The sequence below is a fragment of the Micromys minutus genome (genome assembly GCF_963924665.1).
Source record: "Micromys minutus genome assembly, chromosome: 1".
Taxonomy (NCBI): domain Eukaryota; kingdom Metazoa; phylum Chordata; class Mammalia; order Rodentia; family Muridae; genus Micromys; species Micromys minutus.
Window position 1 is genome coordinate 114909635 of NC_137969.1, and position 18857 is coordinate 114928491.

General features: G+C 44.9%; 2 pseudogenes across 2 annotated transcripts; both read left to right on the forward strand.

Annotated features, from left to right (window-relative positions):
- The first annotated feature begins 1674 nt into the window (after window positions 1–1674).
- On the forward strand, window positions 1675–2518 carry LOC308427268 (large ribosomal subunit protein eL8-like; annotated as a pseudogene). Its single transcript has one exon. The product of its transcript is annotated as a large ribosomal subunit protein eL8-like (transcript).
- A 366-nt stretch (window positions 2519–2884) lies between these two features.
- On the forward strand, window positions 2885–17152 carry LOC308438535 (disks large-associated protein 5-like; annotated as a pseudogene). Its single transcript has 5 exons — window positions 2885–2969; window positions 4396–4517; window positions 5388–5475; window positions 15045–16277; window positions 16995–17152. The product of its transcript is annotated as a disks large-associated protein 5-like (transcript).
- Window positions 17153–18857: the final 1705 nt, after the last annotated feature.

Consider the following 18857-nt stretch of genomic DNA (forward strand, 5'->3'; position numbering starts at 1 on the left):
TGTTTAGGTTAATTTTAGAAATACAGGGAAAGAGGCCCATGGAAATGAAAGCTACCTATGTGTGTTCCCCTGGCAAGCAAGACATAAAGAGAGAAGCTGAGTGTCAGGAGTGAGCTTGGGTACTATCCAGCTTTCCAAGGCCCTGTCCAGAAAACACAGCTGCAGAGGGATGACGTGTGAGTGAAGGGCCTACTGGAGACATCCCATGAGCGTTAACACATGCTCTCCAAAGCACAGAGCCTAGGGTTTGCGCATGCTGTGGACCAGAGAATCCAGCATCAGCCAGCCTAGCATCTAATGCAGAAGGAAAAGGTTTGCTCTGCAGGGGCCTTCTCCTTCTGCTTTCCATTGTCTATCAGTCAGCAGCCAAGTAATGTAAAACCTGAAAAGCTTCCCAGCCACACACAGGGCTGCACAGCACCGGTGTCAGCACTGGAGAGCCTGGCATAGGAGGATTGTAAGTATAAGCCAAGACCCTGCCTCAGACATGTCAATAAAGACGCCCCGTAACACGATCCCTACCCCAGAAAGTACACACAGTACCCCCCTTTGGATATTTTACCATTTTAGGGTGGTGGTATATATCCATGCTCAGGCCTCCAAATTGACCTTCACGGTGTTTCTCTTCTCTCCCTCTCTCAACCCTTAGCCCTGACCCCAAACTGCCACCTCTCCATCCTCATTTCCATCCACACCTCCTCTCCCTCCCAAACATCTGTCAAAGTTGATTGTTTTTCACTGTCTCGGTATCCTTGGCTTCAGTATTTTTGTGACCCTTCTTAAGCACCAAGAAACCAACCTGTACCTCATGTTCAAGCTCCACCACACATTTTAATTTTCTACTTGCTAGTGTAAGTTCCGTAAAAGAATTCCATTCATTCATCTACTTAATAAACACTAAGTGCTCATGCTCCCACCTCGATTCTGAATTATACACCATGTTGCTCTCTGAATGGCACACAGTTAGCATCCATTTTCTAAGCATTGCTTAACGGGATGGATGAATGGATGGACGGAAGGACGGACGGGAGGGAGGGAGGGTGGGTGTATGGATGGATGGATGGATGGGAGGGTGAGTGGGTGGATGGATGGATGGGAGGGTGGGTGGGTGGATGGATGGATGGATGGATGGATGGATGGATGGATGGATGGATGGATGGATGGGAGGGAGGGAGGGTGGGTGGGTGGGTGGATGGATGGATGGATGGATGGATGGATGGATGGGAGGGAGGGTGGGTGGGTGGATGGATGGATAGATGGATGGATGGGAGGGTGGATGGATGGATGGATGGATAGATGGGTGGATGGATATAGATGAATGAATATGGCATTAAAACATGTCAATTAGGGCTGAATGAATTTGGCAATAAGCAAAAGAAAATCTAAACTATGATTTAAATGAAAAAGAGATTTAATCTGAATGTGGTGGTTCATTTATATTATCTCAGCACATCAGAGACTGATGCATTAGAATCATGAGTTCAAGACCAGCCAGCGCTACATAGAAATACTGTCTCAAAAATAAAAAAGGAAGGAAGGAAGAGGAAGTGAGGGAAGGATGGAACAGGAAGAGAAGAACATAGAAAGTAGGTAAGGATGGAGGAAGGGAAGAAGAGGGAATTTATGTGACATATAAGCTAATTAAAAATACAATTTAAGCTCCTCCAGCCGAGCAAGATGCCCAAAGGGAAGAAGGCCAAGGGGAAGAAGGTGGCCCGGCCCCCGCCGTCGTCAAGAAGCAAGAGGCCAAAAAGGTGGTCAATCCTTTGTTTGAGAAAAGGCCCAAGAACTTCGGCATTGGGCAGGACATCCAGCCCAAAAGAGATCTAACTCGCTTCGTCAAATGGCCACGCTACATCAGGCTGCAGAGGCAAAGGGCCATCCTCTATAAGCGGCTCAAAGTACCTCCTGCCATTAACCAGTTCACCCAGGCCCTGGACAGGCAAACAGCTACCCAGCTGCTTAAGCTTGCCCACAAGTACAGGCCAGAGACAAAGCAAGAGAAGAAGCAAAGGCTACTGGCCCGTGCTGAGAAGAAAGCTGCTGGCAAAGGGGACGTCCCAACTAAGAGACCACCTGTCCTCCGAGCAGGAGTCAATACAGTCACCACCTTGGTGGAGAACAAGAAGGCTCAGCTGGTGGTGATTGCCCATGACGTAGACCCCATTGAGCTGGTGGTTTTCCTGCCTGCCCTGTGTCGAAAGATGGGGGTGCCCTACTGCATCATCAAGGGAAAGGCCAGGCTGGGGCGCCTGGTACACAGGAAGACATGCACCACTGTTGCCTTCACACAGGTTAACTCAGAAGACAAGGGTGCTCTGGCTAAGCTGGTAGAAGCTATTAGGACCAATTATAATGACAGATATGACGAGATCCGCCGCCACTGGGGAGGCAACGTTCTGGGTCCTAAGTCTGTGGCTCGCATTGCCAAGCTAGAAAAGGCAAAGGCTAAAGAACTCTCCACTAAACTGGGTTAAATGTACACCTAAGTTTTCTGTACATAAATATAATTACAAAATTTAAAAAAATACAATTTAAAATGTAGTTTGAACACAGGTATGCTTTATAGATGGGCAATGCTTTCCCACAGAAGTTGTATGTTATTAAATATGAAAATTTAGTGCCATAACCACCCTATGAGTATTAGCAGGGGGTGCAGGGGGAGATGAAGTCACCAAAACAAGAGTCTATTGCATTTTCTTGCTGCCCATAAGAATTAGACGGTAAGACCCTACTGCAGACGACGAGGAGGAGGAGACCACTTCAGCTGTAAGCCACAGAGAAATCCAGCTGGAAAGATGCAGACTGAAACCCCCTCCTGCTGCTCAGCCTACACGGTGCTCAAAGGGGCTATGCAGACCACTAGAGAAAGCCTGAAGACACGATGCCTGTCCGCCAGGCAAGATGTGCCCACAGGCATAATAATAGCATGAAGGTTATGGGGGCAGCCAACAACTTTCTGGTTGGACGTGAGTTGTGCTCCACCGGAAGGAATCCATGCCTGGTACTGTAGATCTATCTGGCCAGAAGCCCATGGCTGGGGAGGTCAGAGGCCCTAGGGGAGAAAACACTTCTGTTCTTGTCACATGAACATGTTGTAAGCTGCTTTCTGAATCTTTACCCTGACACCCATCGATCAGTGCTGCCGTAACCATGGCCAGAGAAGCTTCTCTCTGTAACAGGTCTCAGTTAATGCAGAGACTCATAATGGGCCCAAGAGCTGAGAATACGTTTATGGGTGTTTAGCCCAAAATGAGACATCTATCTGTAGATGTCTGTGTCTATCTGTATTAACTACTCTCCCCTCAAGACTCAGAGAAAATCAGATGAGAAAACTGAAGGAGAGAACTGGGATTTCTCATTTAATAACCCATATTTTCTGGGTAAGCACTAGCCTTCCACATAAGATGCTTAGGTTTAAATTGCTTTTAAAATTGTGTTTTTAAATTAGCTTGCAAACTTATGACCTCTTTTTTAAAGATGAATACACTGTCCCAACTTATGACCTCTTATGTGAGTCAAATATGTTCTCCCTCTTTTCTGCTCACCTCCTCTGTCCTCTCCAATCAACTTTGTTTCCTCCCTGTCAGGGGCAGAGGCAGAGGACAAGTGCTGGAAATGTACTCTGGACAGGACATGGCCATTGTAGTGACAAACTCAGTGCAGTTGTGGTTACAGGCACAAGAAAGAGAGCTGGAGAGATGGCTCAGTGGTTAAGAGCACTGCTTGTTCTTCCAGAGGTCCTGAGTTCAAATCCCAGCAACAACATGGTGGCTCACAACCATCTCTAATGAAATCTGATGCCCTCTTCTGGTGTGTCTGAAGACAGCAGTGTACTCATATAAATAAATAAATCGAAGGAAGGAAGGAAGGAAGGAAGGAAGGAAGGTAGAAGGAAGACATGGTGGGCAGAGTCCCAAGACAGAGAAAGGCAAGATGAGGTAGATATGATAAAGATATGCATGCACAAAATTGTAAAAGAATAAATTAAATGCATTACATATACATATAGTACATATACTTAAAAGAAGTCATAAGTAGACCACCTAGAGTTGAGCACCACAAGGCTCACAGAAACCCCTATCTTCTCATTCTTTGCCCTTAGTCTGTTTTATCAGTTGAATTGTGCCCCTTACGCATATATCCAAATATCCAAGTCCTAATCCCTAGCATTAATGGCTGCACTTTTACTTGGATATTTGGTTGGCCCCATATCTTCTGCCCATCCATGCAAGATACATGTATTCAAATTTCTTTTGAAATTCTGTTTGTAAATTAGCTTGCAAACTTTTGATATCTGTGTGAGTTGAGATGAGGTCATAGAACTATCAAATCAAGGCATGATCACATCAAAGCAGTGTGAACCTTGAGTCTAACGTGGTTGGTGCACCTAAGGGAAGATGCTCGTACAGGAAGAGACTGGCATGATAAGCCCACAAGGCACACTGCGGATCGTATACAAGACCAGCAAGGAGGAGACCAGGAAGAGCTTTCCCCAGAGCCTTCAGGGAGAGAAAGTATGATCCTCAGCTTGTCTGTGGTCAAGCCCGAAGTCATTCATGGAGCTCCTCTGGAGAGCAGCTAGCCTACTGCTCACCTGCCTGGGCCCCTTCCCCAGCTGCTGCAATACCCTGACGAGATACTTCCATCCAGTCAGTTAAAACCTGGGGCTAATCATCTTGCCTATAGTGAAACTGCCCACAGGCCAAGTCAGAGGCACCTGCATGCCACCCAACTACTACAATATTCTTAAATTTCCTTCCTTCCTTCCTTCCTTTCTTCCTTTTCTTCTTTGTTCTTTATTTTGGGGGGTGGCAGGGGTGTTCAAGACAAGGTTTCTCTGCTTCAGCTGTCCTGGATCTCACTCTGTAGATCAGGCTGGCCTCAAACTCGGAGATCTGCCTGCCTCTGCCTCTCTCTCTCTCTCTCTCTCTCTCTCTCTCTCTCTCTCCCTCTCCCTCTCCCTCTCCCTCTCCCTCCCTCCCTCCCTCCCTCTCTCTCTCTCTCTCTCTCTCTCTCTCTCTCTCTCTCTCTCTCTCCCTCCAGGGCTGGGGTTAAAGGCATGCTTCACCACTGCTCAATGGTCTTAAATATTCAGTAACTTATAAAATAAAAATGAAAATGAAAATTCTTTCTATATCAGCATACCTCATCCTTATATACATCAAATGTACCCTGGTAGAAGTAACTGTTATTAACAATGTGTATGTTCCTTACACACACGCGCGCGCGCGCACACACACACACACACACACACACACACACACACACACTTTTGCATTTTTTAAAAAATGTATTTATGCTGCCGCCCATCTGTTTCATTTTATAATCTGTCTTGTGAGGACTTTTGTGATTTACACAATAGAACGTGCGGGTTGTGTGTTAAGTATTACGAGCCAGGCTCCTGTCAGATTGTCCGGCTCATGTCCGCCTCCCACCAGCTGAGTGACCTGGAAAAACATGCACGGTGCTCAGGTGAGTCCTCTGGCAACACAGGACAATAAACGTCTTTACTTAGCAGGCTGCCCCAGAGGATGGGGTTTATGTAAAGTGCTGAAGACAAATTCTGAGCCAGTAGAAGAGATATCACGAGCTCTTAATGAACAACTGATGGAGCAGCCTGTGTGGGCGTGTTGAGTACTCCTGAGGGTCGGCCTCCATCCCTAGCTGCGGGATCCCTGAATCATGATAGACATTTTCTCTTTGCTCGGCACTGCTAACGTGGCCTCCCAAAGACAAAAGTAGGTACGAGGGTGCGTGTTTTGTACATGCATGAATACTGACTGAGATGGCTGCACATGTGTTCTTTTGCAGTCCCTGACGACTGTCAGTTGTTGGTATTGATGTGTCTTCAGCCACATCCTGGCCAGCCCCTTCTCTGACTCTGTTAGCTGTGATCTTAGACAGTTTAGCTCTGGGTTTATCTTTCTTTTCTTAACGCAATAGCTTTTGCTTATTCTTGGGCAATTTCATATATGTAAACAGTGTATATTGATCAATGCACCCCAACCTCCTCTTCCCTTCAGACATTGCCCAAAACATCCCACTCTCCCATTTCATGTTCTCTCCTTCCTTCCTTCCTTCCTTCCTTCCTTCCTTCCTTCCTTTCTTTTTCTTCTTTTAATTCTCTGAGTCCAATTAGTGCTGCCTGCTGGAATGTTTGCTGATCCTGCTGGCTTGGTCTTGTGAGTATAATCATAGCTGGGTGAGTTCATTCACGGCCATGTCATCTCCAGAAAGCAGAATCTCACAGCACCCCTCCCCATCCCCCAGCTCTTACATTCTTTCCACTCCCTCTCCCATGATGTCCCTAAACCTGGGGGGATGGGAGCGGAGGGGATACAGATGTTCCATTTAGGGCTGAGCACTAGACAGTCACTTACATTCCGCCCTCTGACCAGTTATGAGTCTCAGCATTAACCACTGCCCACTGCAGAGAGAAGCTTCCCCAGGCATTACTAATCAATCTAAAGCATTAAGATTTAGAAGGCAGTTTGACAGCACATCCATCTAGCAAGACAACCTAAGTTCTCGCTACACTGATGGCCTGTCTGGCCATGGGCTTTTGGCCCAGTTTAGAGTACCAGACCTGAATTCCATCCTGTGCAGCTTACCTCAAATCCAATCAGAAAATGGTTGGTTGCTCCCTTAACCTTCATGCTACCACTGTACCCATGGGCACATCTTGCAGGCACATAGGTAGGTCAGTGTTACAGTGTGCGGGATTAATGGCTCTTTCTCTCCTGCAGCCTTGAGCACTATGAAAACTAGCTAGAAATGGGTTGAGGAGGCAGGATGTGTGTTTCAGGTCAGTGCCTTTATTTTTCTACATCGTGCATAACCAAAGTCTGTTTTATTTTCAGTCATAGGTTTTACCATCCAGTTCTGGGAAGCAACAAGGGCAAGAGCAAGAGCCTGTGCTGTTTCGGGAACTGCTAGCTACCTTTCCTTTTCTTCGTCTGCCTTTGCTTTCTCCATGTCATGGTAATTGGCCACTTATGGCTGTACGTCTCAAACATAGTGTCACTCACGGAGTTGCTCCATTATCTTTAATTTGTTGTGCAAAAAAAAAAAAAAAAGTATCACAATTTTAGTGAAGCATCCTGACAGCCTTCTCTGTTGACATCGTGATCATAGGAAAGAAAAGGCCTTTCCACTCCAACATTATGGAAAACAGTCCTCATTATCTGAGCCCAAATAGTACAAAGGAAAGATGGGTTAAAGGTGAAGCAGTTAAAAGGGGGGATGTGTTTTCATGGATAAAATAAAATCTTGAGCTGAAAATGTATCTGGGAAAATTAAATGTGTTCTTGCTCTAATATTGAACAGAACTCTCATTATTCTTTCAAACATCCATTAGCCGCCAGGTTGGACACAAAAGAGAGCAGACTTCTGAGGTTGGGGAGGGGCTGCTTCTGACTTACTTGGTCTGTGTAAAGATGCTTTGCATTTTCACAACAGATATTTTCACAGAAACATCCTTGCTCCATCATTTTGCCTAGAAGTCTGACTCACTCGCTCTCGACCTTAATCAGTCCCTCTTGGAGGAACCCTCTTGATGTTCTGTGACCTTTCTCTTCCTTCTTCCTGCCCTGGTGCTGGCTTCCAGAATCTTTTTGGCCGAGCAGTGACCTACTATCTCTTTCACCAGCTTCCCAAGAAGCTCATTTGATTTGCTTTGAGGTGGCATCTTGGAGTGTCTGTGACAACACATCTGGACAGAGGTTTGAGTGGAGAAATAGTTATGTGGAGTTTTAGTTCATTTCTGTCCTTTCATTTATTTTTTTTCCTTTTTATATTCAAGATCTCTCTATATAGCCCTGGCTGTCCTGGAACTCACTAAGTAGACCACCCTAGCTTCAAATCCCAGAGACCCAACAGCTGAGATTAGAGGCATGGCAAAGGCCTGCATCACCACACCTGGCTCTTAGTAAATACTTTCACCATGTGTATGATTGTTTTAATTTTTTTGTGCAGCTAACTCTGCAACCTCAAGTTCTCAGATAGTGAGAACGGGGACAAGGGGAACCCTTGAGGCCACATTCTATTTTGTTTATCCTACATTAAGGGTGTGGGCCAACCGCAACTCAAGTCTCAAGTAAGGGAACACCTACAGCTATGTCCCCATGTCAGGCAAGAACAGTAGATGCTGGCAGCCTAACTCACATACGTGTGTACACTGCCACCTCCGCCAGCGTTCTCCCTGCTGGTCATTCCCAGAGGAAACATGAATGGTTATTTCCTAAAGCAATGCAAAAGAAAGTCCAGCGTCTGTAAGTGTGATTGTCAGTTGAGAGTTTAGAAGTTAGCAAGAAGATAAACATATGGTCTTATTCTTTCACTGGAGAGACAAGGGCGGGAAGACAGTCTCCCTCCACCCCTGCACCTCCCACTCCCTACCTCACCATTGCTTCTTGCATTGATGCCTCCATGTCTGGCTGTCATGAGACAAACTGCTGTGTGCCCAACCGGACTCCCAAGTGTGTTGTGTGAGTAGCTGTGCCTGTGCCCCCAGTCACAGTGGCTGTTATGAGTATCTGGGAGCAGACGGAATGGCTATGGCCCAAGCCCTCAAAGGCCCTGCAACACTGATAAGGAACACCGTAGCAGAATACACCGAGGACTGGTGACCACCATGAAGAGGACGGGCCACTCAGATTGGGAAGTAGATGTCACACTGAAGTATGTGGAACCATGTGGAACTTCCTTTGGGGTCCCCAGCATGAGCCGGGCTCTTCCATGCCTCCTGCTTGGCCTAAACTTTCACTGCTGTTATCAGGTTTACATGCTGAATATTATTAAAAATGACTTGAAGAAAACATCCTGGGTGGCGTTTTACTCTTTTTTATTGTATCCTGGGGTCTCAAGCAGGGGTCAGCAAGTTGCAGCTTAGGCTGGCCAAGCTTGGCCCATCACCCGTCTTGGTAAATAAAATGTTGTTGGATTGCCCAGGGCTGGTCTCCACTACAATAGCTGAGATGAGTAATTGCAACAGGAACCATATGGCCCACAGAACCTAAAGTATTTACTCTTGGCCTTTTGCAAGGAGGAGGTTGCCAACCTCTGATGTAGAGGAGAGACATCTGAACTCAGACAAGCCCAAATGGCTGTGCTTCCATGGAGGCCATGTTCTGCGTTAGAGACAAGGCAAGCCCAGCAGCCAAACACTTCCTTCAACATCCAGCCATCTGTTAAAATGCAAATATTGATCCATACTCCTTACCTGCTCCAAGCCTGCCAGGGTGAGGCCTCAGTCTCTCTCTGTTCTACTGTGTTCCTTCTCATAAGAGGACTGGGCTGTGGGGCCAGAAAGCCTGTGTTCAGGGCCCTGTCCAAAGTCTGGTGCCGAGATTTGCTTTCTGTTCCTCCTCTTCCACTTGATCTTCCTCTCCTCCTTCTTCTGCTCTTATTCCTCCTATTTCATGTCTCTCTGCTCCTCTTCTCCCTCCTCCTCCCCCATTCCACCCCTATCATCCTCCTCTTCCTTCTCTTTCTTTTCCTGCTTCTATTTCTCTCCCCCACCCTCACTTTCTCAATTCTAGGAATGGAAAGGAGGGCTCTACACATCTAGCAGATACCTTCAGCCTTCTGAATATTTTCTTAAAGAAGATCCCAAATAAATGGGGTCTGCCCCCTCCCATCTGAATGAACACAGCTAAGGTGAGACCTGTCCCTGTCTCTGTCTGGTGTGACTTTGTGCCTCTAGACTCCTGAGTTGCTGGACGGTGAACTCTCCATTTGCAACCCTGTGGAGCCCCATTTCTGATAACCAGAGCCTCTCATCAGGGAGAGTTCTGCTCTGAGTCCCACAGCCAGCTGCCTATGCTGGTTAAAAAGAAAAGTTATGTTTGTTTGAGTTAGTTTCTCACTATGTAACCTTAACTAGCTTAGAACTCACTATACAGACCAGGCTGGCCTCAAACTCAGAGATCTACCTGCCTCTGCTCCCCAAGTGCTAGGATTAAAGGCATGTGCCACCATGCCAGGTCCTGATCAAGTGTTTTGATTCAGTTTAGTTTTGTTTTTTTTTGTTTTTTTTTTTTTTTTTAATGTGACCTGACATAGCACCTAGATATTTGGTTTGAAAATATCCCAGAATCACTGTGAGGGGTGTTTTCAGATAAAACTAATACTGAAATCAGCAGACTTGGAGTAAAGTACATTGCCCTTTCTGGTATGGGTGGGGTTCATCCAGTCAGCTGAAAGCCTTAGACAGAGCAAGAAGGCTGGCTGCCACTGAGCAAGAAGAAAATCTGTCAGCAGATAGTCTTAGGAGTTTATCTGAAAATCAGCTCTCAGCTCTTCCCTGGCTTCCTAGTCTGCTGGTCTACCCCACCCATTGTGGATGTGCCAGAACAGAACTGCATGTGCTGATTCTTTGACTTCTCTCCCTCTCTCTCTCTCTCCTCTCTCTCTCTCTCTCTCTCTCTCTCTCTCTCTCTCTCCTTTTTAAGAAAGATCTATTTATTTATTATATATAAGTGCATTGCATCTGTCTTCAGACACACCAGAAGAGGGCATCAGATCTCATTATAGATGGCTGTGAACCACCATGTGGTTGCTGGGATTTGAACTCAGGACCTCTGGAAGAGCAGCTGGTGCTCTTAACCACTGAGCCATCTCTCCAGTCCTCTCTCTCTCTCCTTCTACATACAAATATACATTATTCATATAACACACACACACACACACACACACACAGAGTCCCTTACCTATTCTGTTTTCCTGACCTTTAGTTCCTGGTCATATACACAAACTCAAACTGAGGAACACAGGAGTAGTCTCAGGTGTAATATCCAGTCTGGTATCGTGGGGCCAGGTGCTTTGAGGTTTACTGAGCAAGCATATTGTGGCCCTGAACATAATGTCTCATTTGGGTACCTTGGTTTGCTGTCTGTCAATTAGAGGGGATGATGTACCCAGATGTTTGTACTTCTAATCTTAAACACTAACACAATGACTTCTTCAGGAAGTTTAAAATCCTTACACAAATGATAGCCAGCCATTGTGACTTTTCTATCCATATTCTTTTCTCCACAATATCTGCAGTTCAAAAAGAAACAAATTGGCCAGATGCAATAAGAAAAGATTATAATCCTAGTGTTCAGTAGGTTGATGCAGGAGGATGAAGAATTTATTTTAGACAGGAGGGTCTAGAAAAGATACTCTGCTAAAACAACTTTTGAGTGGAAACCTAGGAGATAGGACTGAGTGTTTCGGGCACACTGCGTAGCATGGTATAGGAGATCATGTGCTGGAGGAGAGCGGGAAAGCTGTCATGGGAGGAATGAGGGAGGCAGCGGTAGGAGGCAAGATACGAGTGTGGACACAGGGTATGTAAGCCTTCAACACCATGGGGACGGTGTGAGCCTTCCTTTGCCTGAGAAATGTGCTCTGGTTTGAATGTTCTCCAAAATTCTTATGTTGGGAACTAACCCATTCTTAAAATTCAGGCATGAAGTTTCTCCAAAACAACTCATAGGTTAAAAGCTTAGTCCCCAGTGTACTATTCAAAGGTAGGGTTTGGAAAAAGCAATTAGATCGTGGGTTTTTTGAGCTAATTAATAGATTCATAGACTAATGGATTCATTATTTGCAGCCAGGAGGTGATACAAAGTAGTAGGTAAAGCCCAGACCAAGGAAGTAGGTCACTGGGTGTATTAGTCAGAGTTCTCTAGCGTCACAGACCTTAAGGGATATCTCTGAATATTAAGGGAATTTATTGTAATGACTTACAGTCTGTAGTCCAACTCACCCAACAATGGGCAGCTATGAATGGGAAGTCTAAGACTCTAGTAGTTGCTCAGACCCACGATGCTAGGAGACCTCAGCTGGTCTTCTGTAGAAGCTGGAATACTGAAAGAAGTAGGTTCTAACAGATGTGCTGGCAAGTAAGTGCAAGCAGGTGAAGAAGAGTGAGTCCTTCTTCCGTTGTCCTTACGTAGGCCTCCAGCAGAAGGCATGGCTCAGAGTAAAGGTGTGCACCACCACACCGGAACCTAAGCAGTTCTTTACTTGGAACTTGCTGGTCCCAGGCTGCCCTTGAGCTCGGAGATCTGCTTGCCTTTGTCTCTTGGGATTAAAGGTGTGTATCACCTTGTCTGGGCCTAAGCTTTGTATGGCTACTGTGCTTTAAGACCCGGGTCAAAATCCTCGAGAGCTGGATCACAGGTATAACTCTTATTTCTAGATTGTAGTTCATTACAGGTATAATCTAGTTAACAATTGGGATGAGCCATAACACTGGGTCTATGACTTTGAAGGGTGTTTCTTGTCTATGGATCTTCCCCCAACCCTTGCCTTTCTGAGCAGTGGTCCTCCACCACACCATGTTACCATGGTGATTCTACCTTACCACAGTCCTAAAAGCAATGGAGAGCCAGCGGACACCATGGACTAAAATCATGAGCCAAAATAGATGGCTCTTCCTTCAGAATGTTCTTCTTAAGTTTTGGTCACAGCAGCAGAAGCAGCAGTGGCAAAAACAACAACAACAACAACACACACACACACACACCACTGATCTAGTCCTCAAACTCATACATGAGAGCCACATTTGGAGGTGATGGGGCAGTGGTTGAGTAATTAGGGTCTGTTCATTTCTTCTGGGTTTTTTCACCATGTCACACATTGACTGCAGAGTCCACATTGGCAAGAAAGGCATTCTGTAGATATGGCCCTAAACCTGAGATCTTTCCAGTCTTCAGAACCGTAAGAAATAAAATTCTTTTCTTTGTACTTGTTTATAGCAGAAGGTGAACAAAGACAAACAAGCCACAGGTCATTTTGAAACAGTGAAGAGACAGATTCTTCTTTCAAGGTAAAAGGAATGGTCCCTACTCCTGTGTAGAGCAACAGACAAGACAGAGACAGGGAAGCCCAGTGGGAAGTCTTTCTTGTAGTTAGAAGCTGATGTTGGCTCTAAGTAGGTAATGGAACCCACTTAGAGCCAACATCAAGGGTAGAGGAAAGAAATGGCAAAAGACTAAAGTTGAGAGGATATGGTTGTGGCTGAGGTCTAGACAGGAGGCAAAGGAGGAAGGATGAGCCACTACAAAAAAGGAGCTATAGAATGCAGAGAGATGGGAAACTGGAGAAGGGCTGGTTGGGATGAAGAGTTGGAAAAAATTAATTTGCCTTTAAGAGTGTTTATTTATAAATTAGATATTGGTTAGGTATATATTTCGAGACGCTCATTAGATATCCAAGCTAATGAGATATAAGAAATGCTATAGCAAACCATGACCTACTTGCACAGAGCATTTTAATCTAAGAAAATCTTGCAATTTCTCTTATCTTTATCAAACTTTAGTATGAAAATACACAAATTTCCCTGGGCTTAGCCACGTTCCTATCGGAGGGCTCCTGTGTCACATAGACGTCTGTCTAAATAAAGGTGTTGCGCCATTCTTGCTTGGGTGGTTTGGGGTTTGGTGGTTATTTGTGATTTTGTTTGAATTTATTTGTTCTCTAGCTTCTCTCATGTATGCCTGGCTGGCCCATAACTGTGTGTAGAGCCATCTGGCTTGCATGAGTGCTCCTGCCTCTTAAGTGCTGGGATTCCATGCATGTGCCATACCTGGCTGTTTTTCTCTTGTTAATCTGCCTTTGGTGACAGGCCAGTTACTGTAGACCTTGCATCTCCCTACACTTCCATCTGCCTACAGAGTGATGGTGTTCAGTGAAGAGTGCAGGGGGCAAGGCTGGAGAGAGTAGGAATAATGAGACTGTAGCCAGGACTTAAATAGACTCTGGAAGTGATGGGAATCAGAGAAGTGAAGAACTTGAGTCTTAACATTCCAGTGTTGAAACTCAGAAGAGGGACTGGTCTCAGATACCAAGACAGCCTGGGAGGTAGAAGAGAAAACCAGAAGAGTGGTCTCAAAAGTCGGCAACAGTCAACCACAGTGTGGTTGTCAGTGCTGGGGGGACACAGACACACTTCTTGGCAGCCTGAGGGGTTCCCATAAGAGAACTCAAATCAAGCAAACCCACAGTTTGTGGCTTCAATGAAGAAAGAAGTTTCTGGACTAGCCAGTATGAAGCAGAATTGTGGTTTTAACATTATTTTAACTATTTAACATTATAGATTTTTCAGTACCAGGGTTAGAAGAAAAAAAAAAGACACTCAGAAAAAAAAGACACACCCAAATATGGGTTTCCAGGGGGGAATCATAGTAAAGTGTCTTAGCATTGATCGTATATTTCCTTTTGGTGGCTCTCAAGTTCATTACAAAGGCTCACTAAGAAACTTCTTCCATTTGTTGTTGTTGTTGAAATTTGTTTCTATTTGAAGGGTGCCTTGGGTAGGATTACATATGTTAAAGCAAAACCAGGGTTGTACAAGCCGTTTAATGCAAGTCCTTTCCCTACAATTAGGGTTTCTAACAAGAAAACTAGAAGGCTGCAGGTTTATATCTGGAAAGGGAAAAGGCATAACCTTTGCTAATTGTGCTGGAGTTCTTGCTTGCCATCTGACATTGACTTCAGCTAAATTCTTGAGGAGGGGATTCCACAATTACCCTGTCTTTCTCTCCTGCCTCAGCACCAAGCTGAAGCAGAGAGTTGACAGTCAGAGTTAGCAAAGTATTAAGTATTTTTGGCACACACATACACACACACACATACGAGAGAGAGAGAGAGAGAGAGAGAGAGAGAGAGAGAGAGAGAGAGAGAGAGAGAGAAGAAAAGGGTGGGAACACACATTTAGAAGTTTGTGGAGAGTTCTATCATAAAGAGGAGCAAAAATGGGGTGATGACAAGAAGGAACACAGGGTGGAGCTTGGAGACTCTGTTTCACTCCATAATGGATGCCCTGTCAGCAGATCTTAGTGCCAAGTGGGGGGGGAGAGAGTGTAAGGGACTAGAAGGGAAACTTAATGCAAATATGGGAAACAGTTATGAGTCTTGAGTAAATGAGGGAAGACAGTGCCCCAATGGAAGAGGTGATGTGTTTGAAAGGCGGCTCAGTGGTCAGGGGCACTCGCTCCTACAGAAGAGTCTGTTTCCCAGCACCCATATTATGTGACTCACAATAACTCAAGCTCTGACTTCTGCTCACATCCGCATCCATTTCGGCACTGTTGTGGATCAGTCCAGAAGCTGCTTCAGGATACTGGTGTCATATTTTGACAATTGGCGTCGTAAAGATCAGAGCACCGAAACGAGAAGAACTAGCTTGGCTCACAGAAAGTTGCTGTCGCCGAAGGAAAACGGGGACAGGGTGTATAGCAGGACAGACACATCAGTTTGTAGGACATCAACATTCCACTGGAAGGGAGAGACCTTGTTTATATACACAAGACATCTCAAGACCTCCACCCAGAAAAGGCCAGTTCCAAAGCAGGGTCGACAAAGAATGGTTCTGAGAGACCAACAGAAGCAGCTTCTCCAGAATTACAAAGAAGAAAAGTAGCTTCAAACACATTGAAAGAACAGAGAGAGAAAGCCAAAGTATTTAAAGTGGGTCTCTATTGGACCCCTGAGCCTGCCTATCTTGTCACAGACCAGAGGGTTATAAAAGCTGAGCCCAAAAAGGCTATTCCATATACTATGTGGATCACAAGACCAAAGACCAGAGACCATATGGAACAGACTAAGACTGGTAGCAGGAATGTTTCTCAAGCAACCCAATTTGGCCAAAGACAAATTTCTGAAGAAAGAAAAAAATAGAGAGAAAAAGGTTATGCAGCCCATAGTTTCCTTGTCAGCTACTCACAGGGCCAAGCAGATGGCCCAAACAGGTCATCTACCACAAGAAAGCTGTCACAAAAGCCACTAATGAGAATGCATCAGAAAGAATGAGACCAAGTAGAGGGAGACCTGCCAAAAAAGCAGAAGGCAAGCTGGACAAGGAGATTTCTTCCAAAGCTGAGTGTGAAGAAATCACAGACCAGTGTGACAAATGAAATGGGTGTGGGTGGGGCCTTCCAAGAAAAGGACGGTCCCGAAAAAGCCAAAGAAAGGAAGTCTTTTGCCCCCAAGCACTGTCTTTCAGCACCCTCCTGATCTGAAGACCTACCAGGTGGCTCTCCTGAGTCCTAGAAGTGCCAACACTTTCTTGACACTCAGCTGTGATTGGAACCGGTTAAGACCAGAAGTCACTACAACTCAAGACACAGCAGATGAAATCTTGGTACAGCAAGAACCAAATAAATTACAATGTGCTTTAGACTCACTAACAGACTGTAGTAAAGAACATGGCTTAAATCAGCAGGACACCTCTACTGCAAATTCAAATCGCCTTTCAGTGAAAGAAATCACATCTTTTAAAGTAGGTATACTGGCTGGTTTTGTGTGTCAAGTTGACACAAGCTGGAGTTATCACAGAGAAAGGAGCCTCCCTTGAGGAAATGCCTCCATGAGATCCAGCTGTAAGGCATTTTCTCAACTAGTGATCAAGGGGGGAGGGCCCAGCCCATTTTGGGTGGTGTCATCCCTGGGCTGGTGGTTTTGGGTTCTTTCTATAAGAAAGCAGGCTGAGCAAGCCAGAGGAAGCAAGCCAGTAAGTAACATCCCTCCATGGCCTCTGCATCAGCTTCTGTTTCCTGACCTGCTTGAGTTCCAGTCCTGACTTCCTCAGGTGATGAACAGCACTGTGGAAGTGTAAGCTGAATAAACCCTTTTCTCCCCAACTTGCTTCTTGGTCATGATGTTTGTGCAGGAATAGAAACCCTGACTAAGAGACAGTAGGTGAAGGTCAGACATCTCAGCCCCAGCATGATGTGCCATGTTTCAGAAAAATTGTCCAATCAAAAACTGACAAACTAGACTCACATTGCCCGGAGTGGGAGAGGAAGCTGGAACTAGACATTCCTTTTTTTTTTTTTTTTTTTTTTAAGATTTATTTATTTACACTGTCCCTGTCTTCAGACCCAAAGAGGGCATCAGATCTCATTACAGATGGTTGTGAGCCACCATGTGGTTGCTGGGGTTTGAACTCAGGACCTCTGGGAGAGCAGTCAGTGCTCTTAACCGCTGAGCCACCTCTCCAGCCCTGGACATTCTTAATGATGCTAAAGATCTTATTCGTAAAGCCGATGGTCAAACAAGACTCCTTATCATGGAGAAATTCAGACAATTTGAAGAACTAATGAATGATTGTGAATATAAACGAGGTGGAAAGATCTGTACAGATCTGAATGGATTCTGAAATATGGTTAATTCTCAAGTAGATGATGTAACCCAAAAAGTTCAACAACCTGATCAAACTTGAGGACTCTGGGTGGAAAGACAATAATCCAAGCAAAAAATGTCTTCCAGGAAAAAAAAAAATGTGCCTGGTAGAACAAACAAAGCAGGATGATGGGGGACAGATGGCAGCTAGGAGTCATCTCGACACCACAAAGAATGCAATGAAAGCCAGATTGCATAGACCAATGGAATAGAATTGAAGACCCAGAAATGAACCCACACACCAATGGTCACTTGATCTTTGGCAAAGAAGCTAAAACCATCCAGTGGGGAAAAGACAGCATTTTCAACAAATGATGCTGGTTCAACTGGTGGTCAGCATGTAGAAGAAAGGAAATCTAACCATCTTATCTCCTTGTACAAAGCTCAAGTCCAAGTGGATCAAGGACCTCCGTGTAAAACCAGATACATTAAAACTAATAAAAAAGAAAGTGGGGAAGAGCTTCAAATCCATGGGCACTGGGAAATTTTTCCTGAACAGAACACCAATGGTTTATGCTTTATAATCAAGAATAGACAGATGGGACCTCATAAAATTGCAAAGCTTCTGCAAGGCAAAGGACACTGTCAATAGGACAAACAGCAACCAACAGATTGGGAAAAGATCTTTACCAATCCTACATCTGATAGAGGGCTAGTATCCAATACATACAAAGAACTCAAAAAGTTAGACTCCAGAGAATCCAATAATCCTATTTAAAAAAACTGGGTACAGAGCTAAACAAAGAATCCTCAGCTGAGAAATATTGAATGGCTGAGAAGCACCTAAAGAAATGTTCAACATCCTTAGTCATCAGGGAAATGCAAATCAAAACAACCCTGAGATTACACCTCACACCTGTCAGAATGGCTAAGGTCAAAATCTCAGGTGACAGCAGATGCTGACAAGGATGTGGAGAAAAAGGAACACTTCTCCATTTTTGGTGGGATTGCAAACTGGTACAACCACTCTGGAAATTAGTGTGAAGAAGGTTCCTCAGAAATTTTGACATAGGACCTGAGGACCCAGCTATATCACTCCTGGGTATATATCCAAAAGAAGCTCCAATATATAATAAGGACACCCGTTCCACTATATTCATAGCAGCCTTATTTATAATAGCTGGAAGGTAGGAAGAACCCAAATGTCCTTCAACAGAGGAATGGATACAGAAATTGTGGTACATTTATACAATGGAGTACTGTTCAGCTATTAAAAACAATGATGTCATGAAATTCTTAGGCAAATGGATGGAACTAGAAAATATTATCTTGAGTGAAGTAACCCAATCACAAAATACACACATGGTATGCACTCACTGATAAGTGTATACTAGCCCAAAAACTCGGGTTACCCAAGATACAATTCAGACCATATGAAGTTCAAGAAGAAGAAAGACCAAAAATGCAGATGCTTCAGTCCTTCTCAGATGGGGGAACAAAAATATCCATAGGAGGAAATACGGGGACAACGTTTGAAGCAGAGACTGAAGCAAAGACCATCTAGAGACTGCCCCACCTGGAGATCCAGCTCATATACAGCCACCAAACCCAGACAATATTGCTGATGCCAAGAAGTACATGCTGACAGGAGCCTGATATAGCTGTCCCCTAAGAGGCTTGGCCAGATCATGACAAATATAGAGGTGGACGCTCACAACCAACCATTGAACTGAGAACGGGGT